The following is a 19,587-nucleotide window of genomic DNA, read 5'->3' as shown; positions in this document are numbered from 1 at the left end:
CCTGAGAGAGGACACTGGGCCAGTTATGTGAATAGGGAAAATCGAATGTAAAGATTAATAACTTGTTAAGAATGGGGGTTAAGAATATAGGATTAGAACTGGGTATGGTGAAGTACACCTGTAATTTCAGTGACTTGGGAGGTTGGGGGCAGGAGGATGGCAAATTGAAGCCAGCCTGGGCAATTTGGTGAGACCATCTCAAAGTTAAAAAAAAAAAAAAAGAAAAGAAAAAGGTTCAGTGGTAGAGTGCCCTTGGGTTCAATACCCAAACCCAAACCCAAACAAACAGAAGCAAAAAAAAAAAAAAAAAAAGTCCTAGGAATAACAGATAAAGGAGCAGCCACTAGCTCTAGGGCTGACACTTCCCACCGCTCCCCACCTAGGCTGAGAGCCAGAATTCTGGGGTGAGGGTGTGGCAGTGGCTCAGTGGGTGGCAGAGAAGTTGGCTGAGGCGCTGTAGGCAGGGCTGGCAAGCAGGAAACTGTCTGCTGGGTTCTGGGAAGCCGCCCACAGGCAGCTGTGCTATAAGAGCCAGAAGAAAAGTACTGGACCCAGGAAGAGAAGCCCCTTCAGTGTTCCTCTAGCACTTTTACTGGCAAAGCCTAATGATGGCACAGCTGCCAGAGGACCTTTGATTTTAGGGCCCAGTTACAGGATGACAGAGCATGTGAAAGATGGGCACATTTGGAGCAAAGAAACACTAAGTTGATTGAGTCCCCTTCCATCTGTGTTCTCATAATTTAAAACATTTAAAAGAGAATTTTCCCAAATCCTGTCTTATGTATTTATAGTACTGCAAAAGGGAGCTATGGGAGGGTGACCATATGCTCCAGATTGTGTGGGACAGTCACAATTCATACTTGTTGGTCAAATATTATTAATAGTGCCCCTTTTCATTCTCAGCAATGTCCCCTTTTGGAGGAGGTAACGTGATTACATTAGCTATGGATGTAGCAGCTTTTATCAAATCCTCCCACTGAAAGTAGTTAGAAAATCTGTGACTACTAATAATGACAACAGAACCCCCGCCCCGGCCCCCACGACCTGCCCCCCAAACAAACAACAACAACAAAAACCAAAAAATGTTTAGAGGCAATAGTGAGCTTCCAAGCTCATCCAGGAGTTAAGCGACTGGAATTCCAAGGAGAAAAGAAGGTCCTTGTGGTGAGCTTGGTACCCTGAGTCACTTTCCTCTTGGAAGTGTTTGCTGGGTTGTAAGTGGGAGAAACCACGAGACTGAAAAGCTCAGCAGAAAGCAGTAGCCCACAATAGTAATATATGATAAAAAATGTACATCTGAGTCCATCTAAAAGAGCTATTTTTATAAGTATAAAAATAAAAATTCTATGTGACACGAAAGTACTGTGTTAGTTAAAATGGTAGCATTTCCTCCCTTAATGACACATACAATAATGGTATATTTTACAATGCAAGGCATCTTAGATTAGAGAAATATTTGTTCACAAGTGTGGATGTTTCTATGAAGGAGAATCCTATGGAATCTGCTGGATCAAAGGATATGTGCATTTCAAACTTCGATAGATTCTTCTAAACTGTCTTAAAAACCAAACCAAACTAAAGAGTCTCCATTTCCCCACACTTTCGTCAACACTGTATGTTACAAATCTTCTAAATTTTTCCCCATTTGACCTGCTCTCACCTTTTCTTCCTTTTGGCTTGGATCCAGAGTGAAGGGATCTGAGCTTCCTCAATTTACCACCATGCTACACTCTGTGTACTCTGCTTGCACTTTGGAGAACTTGGGCCTTGGGACCCACTCATCTGTCTCCTCCTATAAATAAATAAAGGGTGATTTTCCCACACAGTGCTCGTGAGACTCAAGGACTATCTGGACAGGAAGGACTTCAGGCATGGCCAAGTGCAGGGGTTCTGAAGAGCATTCAAGAGGGTCCACCCCATGAAAGATGGCAGTGGCATCTTTTAGATTTCTATTCAGAAAAGTAATTTAAACTAATTGGGCTGGGGATATATGCTTTGCATGCACAAAGCCCTGGGTTCAATCCCCAGCACCACCAAACAACAACAACAAAAAATAATTATTAAGATTCCCCGCAACACTTAAAATTGAATCAATCACTTTGGGAGCCTCTGGATGCATGTTGATCAGTACACACAGCACTCCCTAAACGCCAGATGTCTGTCCATGTGGCAACTGCCCAGGTGGTTCCTCATGTGGGTTTCAACTTCTCTAAAGCAATGTTTTTGTAGTCATGACTAAAACAAATTTTAAAAAATATATTTACTGAAATAAAGCCAATGATGACCATAAAATATTCTGTAAATTTGAATCAAGATGATTGTCATTCATTAGATCCACAAGTTTGATTCCACTAATCAGACTGTTTATATGCCTCATGAGGATATCTCTTGCATATCAGAAATTAGAGCCTTAAAGAAAAAATACAATGACTGTTATATCCAGTTTGGTCTTCTGTTATTAAGAAGAAAGATCAGCCATACTCACTTTGTTACTTGCAGAATGGTACTTGCATACAGCAATCCTTCTGTTTCATCATGTAGACATGAAAACATGAAAGTAATAAAAATATACCACTTTTTTTTAAGTGCAAAAGGCATAAATTTCAAACACTCACTTAGGAAAGCAGTTTTTGTCTATTTCCGATGTTATAATGAGTCATTAAGTTTCATACATTTTAATATATAGTACATTTGTTCCAATACCAAATATGACAAGTATTTTAAAAGTTTTTTGTTAATAAACATGCCTTCTTCTTACATAATTAAACATTTTGCATTACTTGGTAAATGGGAAAGTGTTGATACTAGTCTTTTTATTCTATAGGCATTACTGTTTTAAAATTACACATGGATCTAAACTAAGTTTGATTGTATTAAAAAACCATTCCTTTAATATGTATCTTACACAATTTATTAAATGATTAAAATAATTTAATGGTGATGGTAAGAGTTACATGGTAAAAAGAGTTTTCCAGTCAAAATGGACTTATTTAGGTTCTTCCATTTATTTATGATATCTATTTAGGCCTCTACAAAGACCCATATACTTATCAACTCAGTTACATATGAAATTCTTTACAAGTTTTACTTTCTTTTAAAATACTTTTATACCTTTTACAATTTACTCAAGCCTGTACTTAAGTTTTGTATTAAATCCCCTGTTTGAGATCAAGTAATCTTTACAAAAACAACAACAACAAAAATCTATCTTTTGAACACAACTTTAAATAAGCTTAATTCCAGCCTACTTTGGAGCCATCCTAACATGAAGGACAAGAGGCGGAGCCTTAGCTCAGGTGGGGCTGGCCTCTTGACAAATCTTAAAGTATTTTATTTCTGAAGTTGATTTTTGCCTCTTTTTTAAAGAATCCTTCTACAAAGTTCTTATATATTGTTTGCTGATCTATCTGAATATCAGTTAACACAAATTACCCCTGAAACATAAATCAAACAGAAAGGCCAAGAGACCTCTTAACTTTCTTTTTGTGGAAAAAGTGGCAAAATGTTTTCATATCACACATTGTCAACCTTGAAACCAATCAGGCTTTCCTTATATATTCCTCAATTTAGAGATGAGGAAATGAGTCCCGGAGGAAATGGGAATTATTTAAGATCTCTTATGACCAAAGAAAATCACAACTAAGACTCCTAGCTCATTGCTCTTCAGAGGCAGTCTGGGTGCAGGTAAATAATTTGGAGGTCTCAAGAGGCTTCTCCTTTTGTCTCAGATTCTGTCCCTTTTTCAACATTACCCTTTCTAGGTTCCTTCCTTAGGACCCTCAATTTCCTTGGGGCTAAGCTATTTAAGTTCCTTTTATGAGGTGCTGACTTCCCATGGCACACAGTCAGGATCCATCACTACCTTCTAAACTAGTAAAGGATTGGATCCATGAAAGGTGGGGCAGAAGAGAGGGAACTGGATTGCCAGTGGCCAACTCTGCTGCTCTTGGTTTACCAGGTGGGCTCTGCCTCAGAGACTCAGAAGGGAGGAAGGGCAGATTTTGCAAATGCTATTGAGATTTCAGAAGATTCAGAGAATGAGTCCACACCTTATTTTCTTGTTGACCAGGAAAATTAACCCCTTTCAATTTAGGCGGGGTGGAAATTATCCCTACCCTGTAGCAAGTCATGTATTTGCCTTTTCAGCCTGTTCCAACTTTGGGGGGGAGGAATTTATTTCAAGGGATCACTCTCAGCTGCCCTTGATTTACCCTAGATTTGTCCACACATTCTCAAAGGAGCCCTAACCCTGGCATGCTGTAAACAACTCTGCAGCCCACCACCTGTCTGGTGCCTTGCAGGGTATCAGCCACTCCCTTTCTGAGCTGCTCTTTTTGGGGGAGTACCAGGGATTGAATTCAGGGGCACTTGACTACTGAGCCACATGCCCAGCCCTATTTTGTATTTTACTTAGAAATAGGGTCTTGCTGAGTTGCTTAGGGCCTAGCTAAATTGCAGAGGCTGGCCTTGAACTTGCAATCCTCCAGTTTTAGCCTCAGTCATTGGGATTACAGTTGTGTGCCATCACCATGCCCAGCTCACAAGGCTCCTTTCTTCTTAGGGTCTCACTGAGTTGCTAAGCCTCACTGTTGCTGAGGCTGGCTTTGAACTCTTGATCCTTCTTGTTTTAGCCTCCCAAACCGCTGGGATTACAGGTGTAGGCTCCCTCACCAGGGACAAGGCTCCTTTCTCTAGGTGAATAATCCAGTCTGCACATAGCTCTGAGCTTTCTACGAAAAGATTCAGAAGGCCCCTCCTCTACACAGAATCTATTGGGGCCTCCTTGTCAACCTGACCACTTGTTATCTCTCTTTTTTTTTTTTTTTTTGAGAGAGTGAGAGAGGAGAGAGAGAGAGAGAGAGAGAGAGAGAGAGAGAGAGAGAGAGAGAATTTTTTAATATTTATTTTTTAGTTCTCGGCGGACACAACATCTTTGTTGGTATGTGGTGCTGAGGATCGAACCCGGGTTGCACGCATGCCAGGCGAGCGCGCTACCGCTTGAGCCACATCCCCAGTCCACTTGTTATCTCTTCTGCTTGAATTTCAAGACCTTCTATACTCTAGTATCAAACTACTGCCTGCTATTTTTCACCCTAAAATAACCTGTTATTGTGGGCAAGTCACCATCAAGGTCACTATACCCATGACCTCAATTCTGCTCCTATGGCTTGTGCATGCTGGTTATTTTCACCAAGTGCCAAGATCATCCTGTTTGCTTTTCTGGGAGGGCAGAGGTCACCAAAAAAGGTGACCAATATCTGGGCACAAACAAGATGAGTGGGTCAAGCCTGAAGGAATAAACAGAGGGGGCAGTGGGCAGATTGTGGAGGTGCTGCTACTATACCCCCAGGAGGATGCATATTCCCAGCTGAGTTATCAGTTAGGTAGAGTGCAGAGTGCCTAGGGGCAACAAAATGCTCAAATTTTAGTTTTTGAAAATGATTAGAAATAATGAACATATGTGAATAAAATAATATAAATCCAGCCTGGGTTTGTTAGGTGCAGGACAGGCTGAACTAAGTTGTCTGCAGGGCAGGCTGAATAGCTGCAGGATAACCCACGCACTCAAACCCCCCCTCTGTCTGTCCTTTATCACCTGTTTGCATCAAGTCTGAACACTCAACCCCACTCAAGGCTGAACACTCTACCCCCACTGTCTAGTGCAACCGAAACCCACATCTAGCCCCTGCCCCCTCTGCCTGAAGGCAGAAGATGACACTACTATATGATGCAATCACTGTATGCCAACAAGGCAGTTTGCAGACCCAGAGACCCCATTAGATTTGGGCTATACAAAACTCCCTCCTACCATTCCCCTCTCTTTTGCTCTTGCTCTCTCTGTCTTCTCTTGTTTTCACTCTCCCTCTCACTCCTCTCCTCTTCTCTCTTTGCTCTCCCCGCCTCTTTCTTTCTCTCTTTTCTCCTCTTTTGCACTGCTGCAATAAAGATCTCTTGGTCGCTCCGAGTGTTGTGGTCACTGTCCTTTCAGGATTAATCTTTATGCCATAGCATTTGTAAAGTATACTTTTAAAAGAAGTTCTCTTTCTCTTTCCCTCTCTCCCCATTTTTTTTTTTTTTTTGGTATTGGGGATTGAATGCAGGTGCACTTTGCCACTGAATTACATCCCCAGACTTTTAAAATTTAAAAATATATATATATATATATATATATATATATATTTTTTTTTTTTTTTTTTTTTTTTTTTTCTAAGAGAGTCACTAAATTGCAGAGGCTGACCAGAAATTTGCGATCCTCCTGTTTCAGCCTCCCAATAATAGGGATTACAATCGCGGGAGGGTAGGGGAAGGAAAGGGGTCCACAAGGACAAAAAGTATGGCCCAGAATAGTCATATTCAGACCTGGGTACAGTGTTTAAACTTTGTTTTTTTTTTTTTTTAACGGATCTTTGGATATTTAAAGAGCTCCAGGTTTCAAATAATTTTAAAAGTTGGTTTTAAAGTTAGTAGAACAAAAATTAACATTCTGTGGCTCAATAAAACACGTAGGGTTGAGGGAGATAAGGAAACCTCTCCAAGATCAAGGGTGATCTTCGTGTCCTCGGATTGCAAGTGGCGCGACTCCTCTTCGGGGACAAGCCTTCTGCCCGGAGTGCCCAAGCTTCGCTAGGGTTGCCGGAGGAGCCCTAGAACTCCTGGCGGGTGTGGCAAGGTCCCAGGCTGGGGCCCTGCGGCGCCAGGTCTGGAAGGTCGGTCGCCGCCCCCAGCAGCCCAACCTTCGGGCCCGCGCGCGCGCCGCCGGCAGAGGCCGCCCTCGAGCAACTCGGACACAATCGTCCAAAGATTTCCGGGCTCCAGCATGCCACCTGGCCGCCCGCACCCCGCGGGAAGTCGTTCGCGCCTTCCAGAGCACTTCACGGCTGGGGTCGCCGGACAGCGAGCGGTTGCCGCGGGATATCTTGAGTCTCCGAGCCCAGGCCCCGTGTCCCGGCCCCGCCCCTCGTCTCGCGTCATCACAGCCGCGAGGCCTGCCTGCCGGCTCCCTGTGCTGGGTCCTGCCCCTCGCAGCCCTCTCCTAGGAGGTGAAAGCCCCGCCGAGAACGCGGTATTGGCTTATGGCCGCAGGGACCAGGCCGCCTCTCCCACGGCGCTGCCTGGGACGCGGCCTGCGCCCTTTGCAAGGCCCCAGTTCGGCCATGTTAACCCGCCCTCCAGCCCCGAGGGGAACACTCGTAGGATTTTCTAGCTTGCTGGCCTCGGAGTAGCCAGGCAGCATGTGTGTGCCCAGCCGGAAGTTGCAAAGGACCGGGTCCGAGCTAGGAGCCGCGAGTGGCAGACGCGCATGCTCCGCGGAAGCCCGCACCCGGCCGAGTGAACCCTGATAGAGCTATCGCGAGGACGGCTAAGCGGAGCTCCAGTGGCGCAATCGGTTAGCGCGCGGTACTTATACAGCAGTACATGCAGAGCGATGCCGAGGTTGTGAGTTCGAGCCTCACCTGGAGCACGGCCCTTTTTTTAGATATCCGGAAGATTCATTTTGTCTCCTTGCCGAAAGACTTTAGTCTTCTCAGTTCCTGTCTCGTAACTACTCTGACTCAAGTCGCGCTCGGCCGCTAGCAGGAAGCACAGCGCAGGGAATCTTATACCTGTTTCACGATCGGTTTGCAACATCCAGCTCTCGAACCCAGCCGTCCATCTATCTGCCCCCATCTAGTTATTTTTCGGCGGGTCTTTAATGTCATTCTGTCCGTGGTCACGCTTTCGAGGCGTAGGGATCAGATGCCCCGGTGCTCCTTCCTGCAGGGTGAGCCCTACCTCCCGGCGCCGGGAATGAAGCCTGGGGTCTCAGCCGCGACGCTCGTCCTGGGGCGGGTGCAGCCAGGCCACACTCCTGGCGTGGCGGCCCGAGGCGCACCAGCGGAGCCGGGACGATCTGCTCCCCTGACTTTTAACTAGCAGTAACCACCTTCTTACTGCCCCATCCTTGGGTTCGCGCCGACCCCCGGCCTGCGGGTCCTCTTCCCGGTCGCAGGCGCCCCGCCCTCTCGCGGTAGCTTTGCAGTTTGAGAAAAGTGCCCGGGGCGTTTCCTCTCCCCACCCACTCCCGCGCTGTCACTCTGAAATGGTGGCGCTAGCTAGTGGTCTAGAGAGGAGACGTTTTCTAGGGCTATTCAAGTGGCAGGCCCCAAATCCGGTTCAGGAGTTTTCTCCGGGGACAGACTCCCCGCGCCCGTGGCCAGCTGGGGTTGGGGCCAGCTGGCCACTCCTCAGGCTGCTGTGAGGCGCGGGGGCACTGTGTCGAGGGGTGGGTGAGGGCGCCCTGCGCGGGCGGTGTGGGCAGAGCGGGAACGTGTTCAGCTCGAGCGGGGCGGGAGCCTCGTGGACGGGAGCCTCGTGGACGTGTCCTGTCGAAAGGGCGGTTTTCAGCTGCTCTTACGAAGCGCGAGTCGTTAATTTCCGGAATCGATGTATAACCCAGAGTGGAGAAATGCAGGGTCCAGAAAGCTCTAAGAAGGGGATGGAGGGTGGCGCTCTCGTCGGCTTCCTCGGCGCCCGTCCCAGCCGTCGGTGGCTCTCGCCCCCCCCAGCCCCGGTTCCGGAGGCAGCCGCGGTGCTGCGAGCAAGTCCGCCCACCTCACCTAATCCTGGGGCGCAGAGCCTCCGCCTTCAGCTCGGGGACTCGTCCTCTGCAGGGTAGCGCGAGCCCCCCAGTAGAGATCCAGCTCAGGCTTGGAAATAAATAGAATCTGTATCCATTAAAAAAGGTGCTCATTTTCTTCTTGAAAACTTTATTATAACATAAATCGCATATCATATAATTTACCCACTTAAAGCGTACGACTCAATTACTTTTAGTATATTTATAGGTTTTTGCAACCAGCTCCGCAGTCAGTTGTTGAGTAATTCCATCACTTCGGGAAGAAACCCTTTATTCCTTTAGCTGTACCCCTGCGGGTCACATAATCTCCCCACCTCACATCACGAATCTACTTCCTGACTCTATGGAGTTCCTACTTCTGAACTTCTATAGGAATGGAATCATCCAGCAGGTGGCCTTTGTGTTGTTGTTGTTGTTTTTGCCCCTTCCATTTGCCATAAGGTTTTCGAGATTCATCCATGTTGTACTACACATCACTACTTATTTTATTTTGTTTCTTTTCTTTTCTTCTTTTTTTTTTTTTTTTTTGAGATGGGTCTCCTGTTGCCTAGGCTAGTCTGGAATTACTAAGATCAAGTGATCCTCCTGCCTCAGACTTCCAAGCAGCCGGGAATACTGAATGCTACTGGTATCACCCAACGGGCTCATTTCTTTTTATGACAGAATAATATTCCATGTATAGATTATTTTCATACAGAGGAGAAAAGGCTGGCATTTTCGCTGAAAACTTCTTTTCCAGAGGGAATTAATTTTTTAAAGTACAAAGCATAAGAGTGACCTACTGCACCTGTCTGAATTTCAGAGGTTACTCACTGACCAGGAGGAGCTGGTGGGTTCTGAGAGCTGAGCCCAGAGCAGATTTCCTAGAAGGGCAACCATAAATGAGTGAAAGATCATTATATCCAGCTTCCTGACTATACAGAAACCCCTTGTTCAAAGCCCCAACTGTTATTTGAAAATTTCCAGCTTTAGAATTTCCTTTCAAGACAATCCTTTCAATTTTCTGACAACTCTTCTAGTTAGAACCTTCTTCATACATATTGTTTCTGTCCCTACTGATTACTGCCCAGATGGTGACTTTAGGGACTCTTTTCTTTCTGGTGGAGTGGAAAGGAAGGAAACTAGTTGTTTAATCTAGAAATCCACACTAGGACATCATTGGTGGGCAACAAACAGACTTGGCAGATTTGTAGTCCAAAGTCAATTTCTTTTTTTCTTTTAGATACAGAAGTACTGAACTTGGGTGCTCTACCATCCAGCTACTTCCTCAGCACTTTTTATTTTTATTTTTTATTTTGAGGCAGGGTCTGGCTAAGTTGCTGAGACTGGCCTGGAACTTGTGATCCTTCCGCCTCTGCCTCCTGAGTTGCTGTGATTATAGGGGTGTGCTACTGCCCCTGGCTATAGCTCAAAGCCTTAGAATAATGTTGACAGGATTTTTAGAAGGTTTCAGTGGGTAACAAAAATCAAATCAGAAAATTATGGGATAATAATTTCTAAACTACAAAATACTATGTCATTACTATTGACAACAGACTACTGGATTCAGCCTGGGTATAATGTATGATGGCTTCAAGGAGGAAGATAGCTAACGATGAGGTACACAAACTGGAAAGGAAGGTTGACGAATTTGGATAGCCTCAGACCCCCAGCAGGAGAGAAGCCTGATGTACCCCAGGCTGCTATCAGCTTTGTAGATGGAAAGTCAGGCGCATCAAAGCTGTGGGTGACACAAAGCCTGAAAGGAGTGAAGATTCAGTAGAATTTGGAGGAAGAGTGGAGCCAATCCAGTGATAAATGTTTCTGACAAATGACAAGATGCAATTTAATACAGATCACTCTAAGTCTTTGTTCCATTCAAAGTGCAGTGTGTGGAGATGCCTGGCTTGACAGCTGTTTGTATATAAAAAAAAAAAAAATGGGGGGATTTCAGACGTGTACAGCCTCAGTTGTGCCAGCATTGTGACCCAACTGCTGGGGAAGTCAACCAATTATTAATGCATTATTGTATAATGTGTTACAGGGCGTGGTGTCAGGGATCACAAAACAACAGTCTGTGGCACAAATCTAGCCTACAGACAGGTTTTGGTGGGTTTGCTAGCAAAACTGAACTGCAAAATGTTTCCATTAAAAAGAATCATTTGCATATTTAGCAATAATTCATGAAAATGGATTGAAGTGGCACTCCCCTTTCTCCACAGAAAAGCCCTCTTCACCATGGCTGATTTTAGGACTGTCAGCAAGAGTCTCTTCGAAAGAATCCAATGTAAATAAACTTCCTATTTTCGTGTTGCCCTGTTTTACTTGGCCACTGGCCGGGAAGATACCAGCACTCCAGGTGCTGGATACCCCCTTACTAGTTTTTCACAAACATATCCAGTATAGTATAGAAGAAATGTGCAAACAAGGCCTCTGGCCTTGAGCTGGGCTTCACAGAGATGTCTACATTCTTAAGATAAGTTGCAAATGGGCTCCATGGTAACAGCTGGCAGGGGGAGGAAAGAAATGGAAGAAGCAGCTCTCCCCTTCTCAGGTGTTGTCCTTGAAGAGTTAACTTGCCCAGAACAGTGAAAGAAAAAGCTGCTTTTATGTGAACTTCTGCAGACTGAATTTCTGAGCCCCTCCCCTTACATGCTGGGTAGAAAACTCTGAAACTCCCTGAACTTGGGGTTCAGGGGATTAATTGATTACAGCAAAAGCTGTGCCCTCTGAACCTGGCTGCAGCCAAATAAAACTGTTTCCTGCTGTCTTCGGTGCCTTGCCTCGTTTGTCCCTACAACAAGATAATTTCAGAGGACTGTCCATATTTCTACTTTCTAATGAAAAAGAATATCAGAAGATGACTGCTTATCTGGGGCTTTATTCCTCCCTGGCAACATTGGTTGCCCCCTCTTGGAGGTTTATGTCTTCTTTGGTTTGCCACTGTCCCTGTCTCCTTCCATTAATCTCTAGCAGAGAGATGGGGGACAGCTGCCATGATTCACCCCGGACTCATCTCACTCATTTGCACCCTCCAGTCATTGAGTGTGGGGCTTATGCACTGATAAAGGGAGGGAATACTCCTGTGGAATTTTCAGTCCGTCAAAACACAGCCAAAGGGCTGTGATCTGTATGCACAGGCCCATTTAAAATTCAACAACAACAACAACAACAACAACAACAACAACAAAATAAAACAAAACCAAAGTTCAATTCTCTATTGTAGAATATTTCAAACATATACAAAAGTAGAGAAATAGCACACATCCATCTCTTCATAAAGAATTGTTTCATCAATTCCCTCATGATATTCGCCTCTACCCCTGAAAATCCCAGAGAGAGTTTAATTTATTTTACTAAAACTGCATTAGGTTTGCCTGACAGGTAACCACAGTATGATTACTGCACCTAACAAGAACAACAGTAATTGCTTAGCCTCATCTAATACCTAGTCTACATTCAAGTTTCTACAACTGTCTCTGAAAGGTATGTTTAAATTAAGATCCAAACAAGATACATACTTTGAATTTGACCAATGTATTTTTAAAATTTCTTTTAATCTCTATTAATTCTCTTTCATCCCACAGTCTATTAAAACATTTATATGACAAATCTGCCTAATTGCATATTGCCTGGGGCGGGGAGGGAGGGTACTGGGGATTGAACTCAGGGGCATTAAACCTCTGAGCCACATCCTCAGCCCTATTTTGTATTTTATTTTGAGACAGGTTTTCACTGAGTTGCTTAGTGCCTCGATTTTTGCTGGGGCTGTCTTTGAACTCAAGATCTTCCTGTCTCAGCCTCCTGAGCTGCTAGGATTATAGGCATGCACCACAGCACCCAGCTCCTAAATTTTTTAATGCATTATTGTATTAAATTTTTTAGTTGTAGTTGGACAAAGCATATTTATTCATTTATTTATTTATATAGTGCTGAGGATCAGACCCAGCACCTTGCATGTGGTAGGCGAGTACTGTACTGCTGAGTCCAACCCTAGCGCCACTAATTGAATTCTTAATATGTCCTTTAACATGTTCTTAAATCTCCTATGGCAGTTAGATCTATATAATATTCACATTTATTTATTTGAAAAATACCTATTCCAGGGGGTACTGTATACTATTGCACCACAACAGAAAGTACATAATGTATAGTTGTGTTTCATTTTGTGATGTTAGTTTTGATTGTTAATATTGGATTGTGATCAGCCTAATTTCCATTAGAGAATTCCTCATTAGCTCTAACCTAATTATTTCAACAACCAATGTGTAGATCTACTATTTTTTATTGAGGATTATACTATGATAATTTTTTGTTCTATTATTCCTTCTATTTTTATGGCTGTTTGAAAAAAATCCTTTCTCTGTTTAGTTTTAAGTACTTAGTTCTTCTAAAACACAATTCACAGAGAAAAGACTGAATAAATAACTGCTTGATTCTCTTTTTCTATGTATCTTTATAATAATGAATTGATGCCCTAATAATCTCCAAAGGAAACCAGTTAGTTTTAAATTTTATAGCTGTTTTTGGAATTATGATTGATGTAAAATGAACTGCAGTAGTAATGTTGAATAGTTTTTCATGTGCTTATTAGACATTTATGTCTTTTTGGTGAAGTGTTTATTCAAACATTTTGCCCATTTTTTAATGGAGCTGTTGAACTTTTTTATTATTGAGTTGCGAATTTTTTGGAATGTTTAGACATAGTTCCTATGTTGGATATATAATTTGTAAATAATTCCTCCCAGTGTATTAGTCAGGGTTCTCTAGAGACACAAAACCAAGAGACCATTAGCAACCAGGTTACCATACACATGAGGAATGTATTGCACTTGATATTATAACTGCTATAACATAATTAAATGATAAGACATTTTCAACTCCATTATAATCAGTGTTTTTTTTTTTTTTTTTTTTTTTTTTTTTTTTGTATGTGTGTGTTACTGGGAGTTGAACCCAGGTCTTCATGGTAGCCAAGCACTGAGCTACATTCCTAGCCCTTTCTATTTTGAGACAGGGTTTCATTAAGTTACTCAGACTGGACTTGAACTTGTTATCCTCCCACCTCAATCTCCATAGTAGCGGAATTACAGAAATATCCACTGTGCCTGACTTTCATTTAGTCTTATGGGATCACTGTTATATACATGGTCTGTCATTGACTAAAACATTGGTATGTGGCAGATGGCTATAGTTTTCCTCTTTTTCATATTTGGTTTTAATATATTTCTCTTTTTTATAATTGGTTTCTTTCTTTCTCTCTTTTTTCCCCCTCTCTCCTTCCCTCCCTCCCTTCCTTTCTTGGTACCAGGGATTGAACCCAGGGGTGCTTAATCACTGAGCCACATCCCCAGCCCTTTTTATTTTTTATTTTGAGACAGGGTTTTACTTAGTTGCTTAGGGCCTTGCTAAGTTGCTGAGGCTGGCTCTGAACTCACGATCCTCCTGCCTCAGCCTCCCTAGTTGCCGAGATTACAGGTGTGCACCACCATGCCCTGTTCTTTAAAGTTTTAAAGCAGAAGAAATTGATTTGACATTTCTCTTCTAGTACAGGCATTTTTAGTGCTATAAAAATTTTTAGCTGCCTCCCACAAATGTACCATGTTTTAATTTTTGTTTGATTCAAAATATGTTCTTTTGATTTCCTTTCTAATCCATGGATTATTTAGAAATATGAACTTAGTTTTCAAACATTTGAGGATCTTCCAGTTATCTTTCTGTTATTGATTTCCAGTTTAATTCCATTGTGATCCGAACTGCTTTGAATTCTTTAAAATTTCTGGGGCTTTTTTATGTATCTTTATAATAATGAATTGGATGTAAATGATAATGTGTTCTATCAATGTCAGTGTTATCAAATAGGTTAATAGGGTTGTACAAGTCTTCTATATCATTGATTTTCTACCTATTTGTTTTATCATTGAGAGAAGATTAATTATAATAGCTTTTTCTCTTTTTCTTTTTAGTTCGATTTCTTTCTGCTTTATATAGTTTGAAGCTCTGTTGTGGGGTGTGAAATGGTAGGATTGATTAATTGGCCCCATTATCATGATTGATTGATTACTTCATTTGTTCCATTTGGCTAGCAAAAGTCATATCAGTTTGGATCCTGAATATTTTTGACACAATTTCAAGTTTTTCATAGTCTCCTTCTTTATGGCATTATAAGATATTCCAAAATAATTTGTACATGTCCTTCTGCAAACCTGGAGTAAATTTCTCCCAGAAGCGTGGCTCCTTTTGTTGGAAAATGTTACTTAGAGACTATAATCTGTGTGCTAGGGTTTCTTACAGGTATTCCATGGTAGCCATATTATCTAGGCTTTTTCAGTGGGCAGAGCAAGGAAATTCAGATTTTTTAAAATGAGAAAAAGAAATTCTAGTTTACAGTGACATTTCCTATTAATTTTTTTTTGTTACTTTGAGAGAGGGTCTTGTTAAGTTTCTTAGGGCCTTGCTAAATTGCTGAGGCTAGCTTTGAACTTGTGTCCTCCTGCCTCAGTCTCCTGAGAGGCTGGGGTTACAGGCATGCACCATCATGCCTGACTTATTTTTGATCATTTAAAAATGACTTTTTGTCTTATTCTTTCATTGTTTATTTTTTTAAGTAAAAGGAAATACACATTTGTATTCTACATCCTCCTGTTTTCATTCAAAATTCATTTCATTCCTTGTTGACTTCACTACTATGTTCTGAAGATCCTTTCAAAGTTGCAGCTAGATCTCTTCCTCACTCCTTATCACAGTTTCGCAGTACTTACTAACGTGGGTGTACCACCAAGCGTCAACCAGTCCTCAGCTAGGGAACATTTGGATGGTTTCAGTGTTCTGGTGTGGGGTCACAGACAGCGCTGCAGGGAGAAGCTCTAGTCACACATTGTTTTGGATACTTTGCTTGTGTGTCTCTGGGATAGATTCTAGAAGAGGGAGGGCTGGATTTATCAATTAATCTATCCATCTACCTCTTATTTATCTATATCTATATCTGTATCTATATCTGTATCTGTATCTATATCTATATCTATATCTGTATCTGTATCTATATCTATATCTGCACCTGTATCTATATCTATATCTAATCTATATCTATATGTCTATTCATCCATCCATCCACCTATTACATGTTTCCAGATGTGCAACATCACTTTTTTTTTTTTTAAAGAGAGAGTGAGAGAGGGGGGAGAGAGAGAGAGAGAGAGAGAGAGAGAGAGAGAGAGAGAGAGAGAGAGAGAATTTTTTTTAATATTTATTTTTTAGTTCTCGGAGGACACAACATCTTTGTATGTAGTGCTGAGGATCGAACCCGGGCCACACGCATGCCAGGCGAGCGCGCTACCGCTTGAGCCACATCCCCAGCCCCCGCAACATCACTTTTAAGGGTGTTACTGATACAATGATTGATGAACACGAGGCATCTAGAATCCACATTGTGAGAGCAGTGGTTTGAGGACCTGGGTGGATAGATGCTAGAAAGTTCATGTAAATAATGTGCTCTAATTCCAGGGCGGCTTCACTGAATGTGTTTCCTGATTGCCATCAAAGGAAGCAGGACCTACTGAAGCTTGGAGGAAAGGCCTGACAGTGAAGTTGCTCAGCCTGCAGGGGTGTCCTCCTCTAGGAGAGGCCCAGGAACTCCTCGTTCACCTGCTGCTTCTGGCTCCTGGATTCTGTTCTTTTGCCTTTAGCTTAGTTTATTTCTGTTTTATTTTAATCTTATAACCTTTTAAATATTTTGAAAATCATCTTATTTAACTGATTGTTATTTTCTTGTCTGAATGTTTCTTTCTTCTTAAATTTAAAATTTTTTTTTCTGCCTTGACTATTTCATTCTTTTAAAATATTTTGGTAATGAATACATTCTTTCCCTCTAAAATTTTGTTACATTTTTCCCTCTGATCTTAGTCTTTTCATTTATTTTCATCTTAACTTTTCCTTATGTATATTTTTTATCTTACATATTTTCTCTTTTTTTTATGGTGCTGGGGATCAATCCCAAGGCCTCAGTGCATGCAAGGCAAGCACTCTACCAACTTAGCTATATCCCAGCCCTACTTTCTCCTTCTTTTTAACTTAAAAGTGTAAACTGGAACTCTCTCTAATTGTTTTTATTCTCTCTGTTGGTTGAATGGCCCCCAAGTAGCATAGCCAGGCATTTAGGACCAACAAATGGACAGGGAAAGACACATTGGTTTATCCCCAGGCCATCCCCAAGGGATGTGGATCTGGAAGGACAGAGGACTGGGAGAAAGAAGGCAACATTAGAGAGAGACAGGGGAAGAGAGAGATCTGACCACGTCTCCCTCTCTGATTCTTAAGTCTGGTCTCACCCATGCATTTTCTGAGGTTTGAGTGTGAGCCAAAAATATTGCCTTTTGGTATTAGCCAATTAGATTCAGGCATTTGTCACTTGTAGGCAAAAGAAGTCTTGACCCATGCGGTGGTTGTGCAACATGGTATTTTACTTTGATGTTCCATCTTTCATGTTTCTTAATGAGAATTTCTTTCATAAGGCAAAGCAACATTCCTTCTGACCAAGAAAAATTACAAACATTACCGTAATCTTTCCATCTGTTAAACTGGGCTGGGTATACCAATGTGTCCTTCTCTGTTCCTTTCTACAAAGCCAGCACTCTCCAGCGACACACTTGACACCTCCACTCAGAGGACTCATAAACAGCTTAAACTGGACTCGTTCAAAATACCACTGTTTTTTCCTTTCCTAGCTCTGCCCTAGTCTTTTTCACTCCACAAAATGTGTTCTCATTCTACAAGCGGTGAGGAAACCGCTGTTTCTTGAACACCTGCGTTGAGCCGGCCTGCTGCCCTTGCCCTATTACCTAATGCGTTCCTCAACCCTTTATATCTCTCCCATTTTGGAGACTGCACACTGAGGCTCAATAGGTTAGGTAATTGCCCAAGCTCCAATATCTGCGAAACAAAGGGGATGGGAGTGACAAAGTCCCCCTGACCCCAAAGCACAGGCCTTCCTAGGTGTTTTGCTGCGGGACTGCACAGCCAGCCTTATGCCGCACGGTGGCGCTGCGGCCATGTCCCGGAAGGTTCCTCTGCGCGCTGGAGGTGGGTAGGGGAGTCCCCAGCCTGCAGGGCAGCCTCTCTATGGCTTTAACAGCGGTCCAAGTTCTCTCTCCTGGAAAAAGGACTTGCTCCCCCCAGGTGGGCGCCGGTGGGAGGAGCCAAGCAGAGCAGAGACCCTTTCTGTCCTACAGACTGGCTGAGCCTGGGCTAGAAGAACCTGGAACCAGAGTTTGGAGTCCTGGGTGCCCCAGCAAGAGAAAAGAGGGTGACCACAGGACATCTTTGCTGAGGCCACAGGAAAAAAACGGTCCCCATGGGCACCAGACTGCATTTACTGTTTGGAAAAATGGCTCCTTTGGAAGCTGGCTCTTTCACCACTGCTTTCTCTGTAAGGACTGATCCCTGGGCCTCGCCCAGGGTGCAGCCTTTGGAGATTCTCCTCAGAAGCAGCCTGGCCATCCACAAACCGTTTAATCTTTTTACCAGCTCCACACTGTGATGAGCTAGGCATCAGCTGCCTGACCATGGACTTGGCCTGCAGTAACAATATCAGAATATAAAACTGTGACTGAACTCTAGGACCATGGCTTTGCTCTGCTCTTCAATGCTTCCTACAGTCAAGCCATTCTCAGCCCCTTATCATGGAGGAGTTCACTGAAGCCCCTCAGAGAGCAGGTGGTGATGGGGAAGAGGTAGATGAAGGAGACCACAGGGGGCTTTGGGAACAGAGGTGCTTGTCAGTGGGCCAGTGAAGCAAGAAGCAGAGGATGTGGGCTGCTGAGGACACTTAGTCAACTTGCAGTTCTGCCTTTTCCCTGTCTGTGAGCTGAGGGTTGTGGCAGAACTTTTTTTTTTTTTCTGGTATTAAATTTTCATTCATTAACTGTCCACACTAAATCAATTAAACTATTTGGATTTATTTTTAAAATGTCATTTTAATTTTTTTATTCAATAGGCAACACAATTCAAAGGGTTCAAAATAAGTAGTCTTTTAACACACAAACAAATCAGCAACTTAATTTTCTAACAGAAAAGCAGCAAGACATTAAAAGACAATTCATGGAAAAAAAAAGTGTGGTAAGAGTGTCACACTTGGTATTGCAAAATCTTTTCCCTTGAGTCCTGCTTGTCTTTAATGTTGGGATATTTTTGATGTACAGAAATTGCAACGTTTTGTTAAGCCATGCATTTCCTGGTACGATCTCAATGCAGCCTGGAGAATCACTGGTCATCCTGAGATCTGTGAAATTGCCTTCTTCTGCAATTGGTTGTTCATGGCTTCATGGTTTGCTCTCTCATCGACCTCAGAGATGTTTTTATTAGTGATGTGATTGAGAGGCAGAGCAGAGGTGGTGTGGCTACTGAGAATGGCGCTTTTGGAGTACAGCTGGCCTCAAGACAAGCAGGCTGAGAGGAGCCGGCCTCAGGAAGTGGGTCCCTCCTGCTGGGGAAGAGGGCCTGGGGGACTGACTTGGCCATTGGGACCCAGGGGTGGGGCAGACTCTGCCTACAGTCTGGTTGCCCTTGTCTTTGGCTCAATGTGCAGGAGTCCCAGGGCTTGAGGTGAGTGTGGAGAATGTGAGAGATTCTAGAGCTGGGGTTGCAAAAATCCAGACACTGGACATTGGGAATCTAGGGAGACTGTAAGAGTGAAAACTCTGAATGGGAACCAAGGTGGGCCCAGTCCACCAGACCACCAAGGTGAGTCCTCCAGTACCAGCCACCTCTTCAGGCGGTGGAGGACTCCATTGATCAGGGTGGCTTTTCTCAGGATACACCTGGCAGCCAGCTGCCTGTGCTGTATCCGAGAAAGTGGCACCAAAGCAGCTGAAATGTCCTGTTTGTATCACATGTAAATCCTTAGGAAATGGAGTCAATGAATACATATGTCAGACCCTGAGGCAACTCCAGGGTCGTCACCACTGCTTCCAGCCTTGGTCCCAGCAGGAGGAGGG

General features: G+C 43.3%; 1 protein-coding gene across 1 annotated transcript in view; it reads right to left on the bottom strand.

The window, feature by feature from the left end:
* The window catches only part of HAAO (3-hydroxyanthranilate 3,4-dioxygenase), a 39,948-nt gene extending 32,243 nt beyond the window's left edge, over positions 1–7,705 (bottom strand). Inside the window, exon 1 of the mRNA XM_081264481.1 lies at positions 7,455–7,705. The gene's annotated coding sequence lies outside the window, so the exon portion shown is untranslated. The remainder of the gene's footprint in view (positions 1–7,454) is intronic.
* Positions 7,706–19,587: the final 11,882 nt, after the last annotated feature.

Source organism: Spermophilus citellus (assembly GCF_964194105.1).
Source record: "Spermophilus citellus genome assembly, chromosome: 13".
In the NCBI taxonomy this organism is placed as follows: domain Eukaryota; kingdom Metazoa; phylum Chordata; class Mammalia; order Rodentia; family Sciuridae; genus Spermophilus; species Spermophilus citellus.
This window is presented reverse-complemented; position numbering and strand designations above follow the sequence as displayed.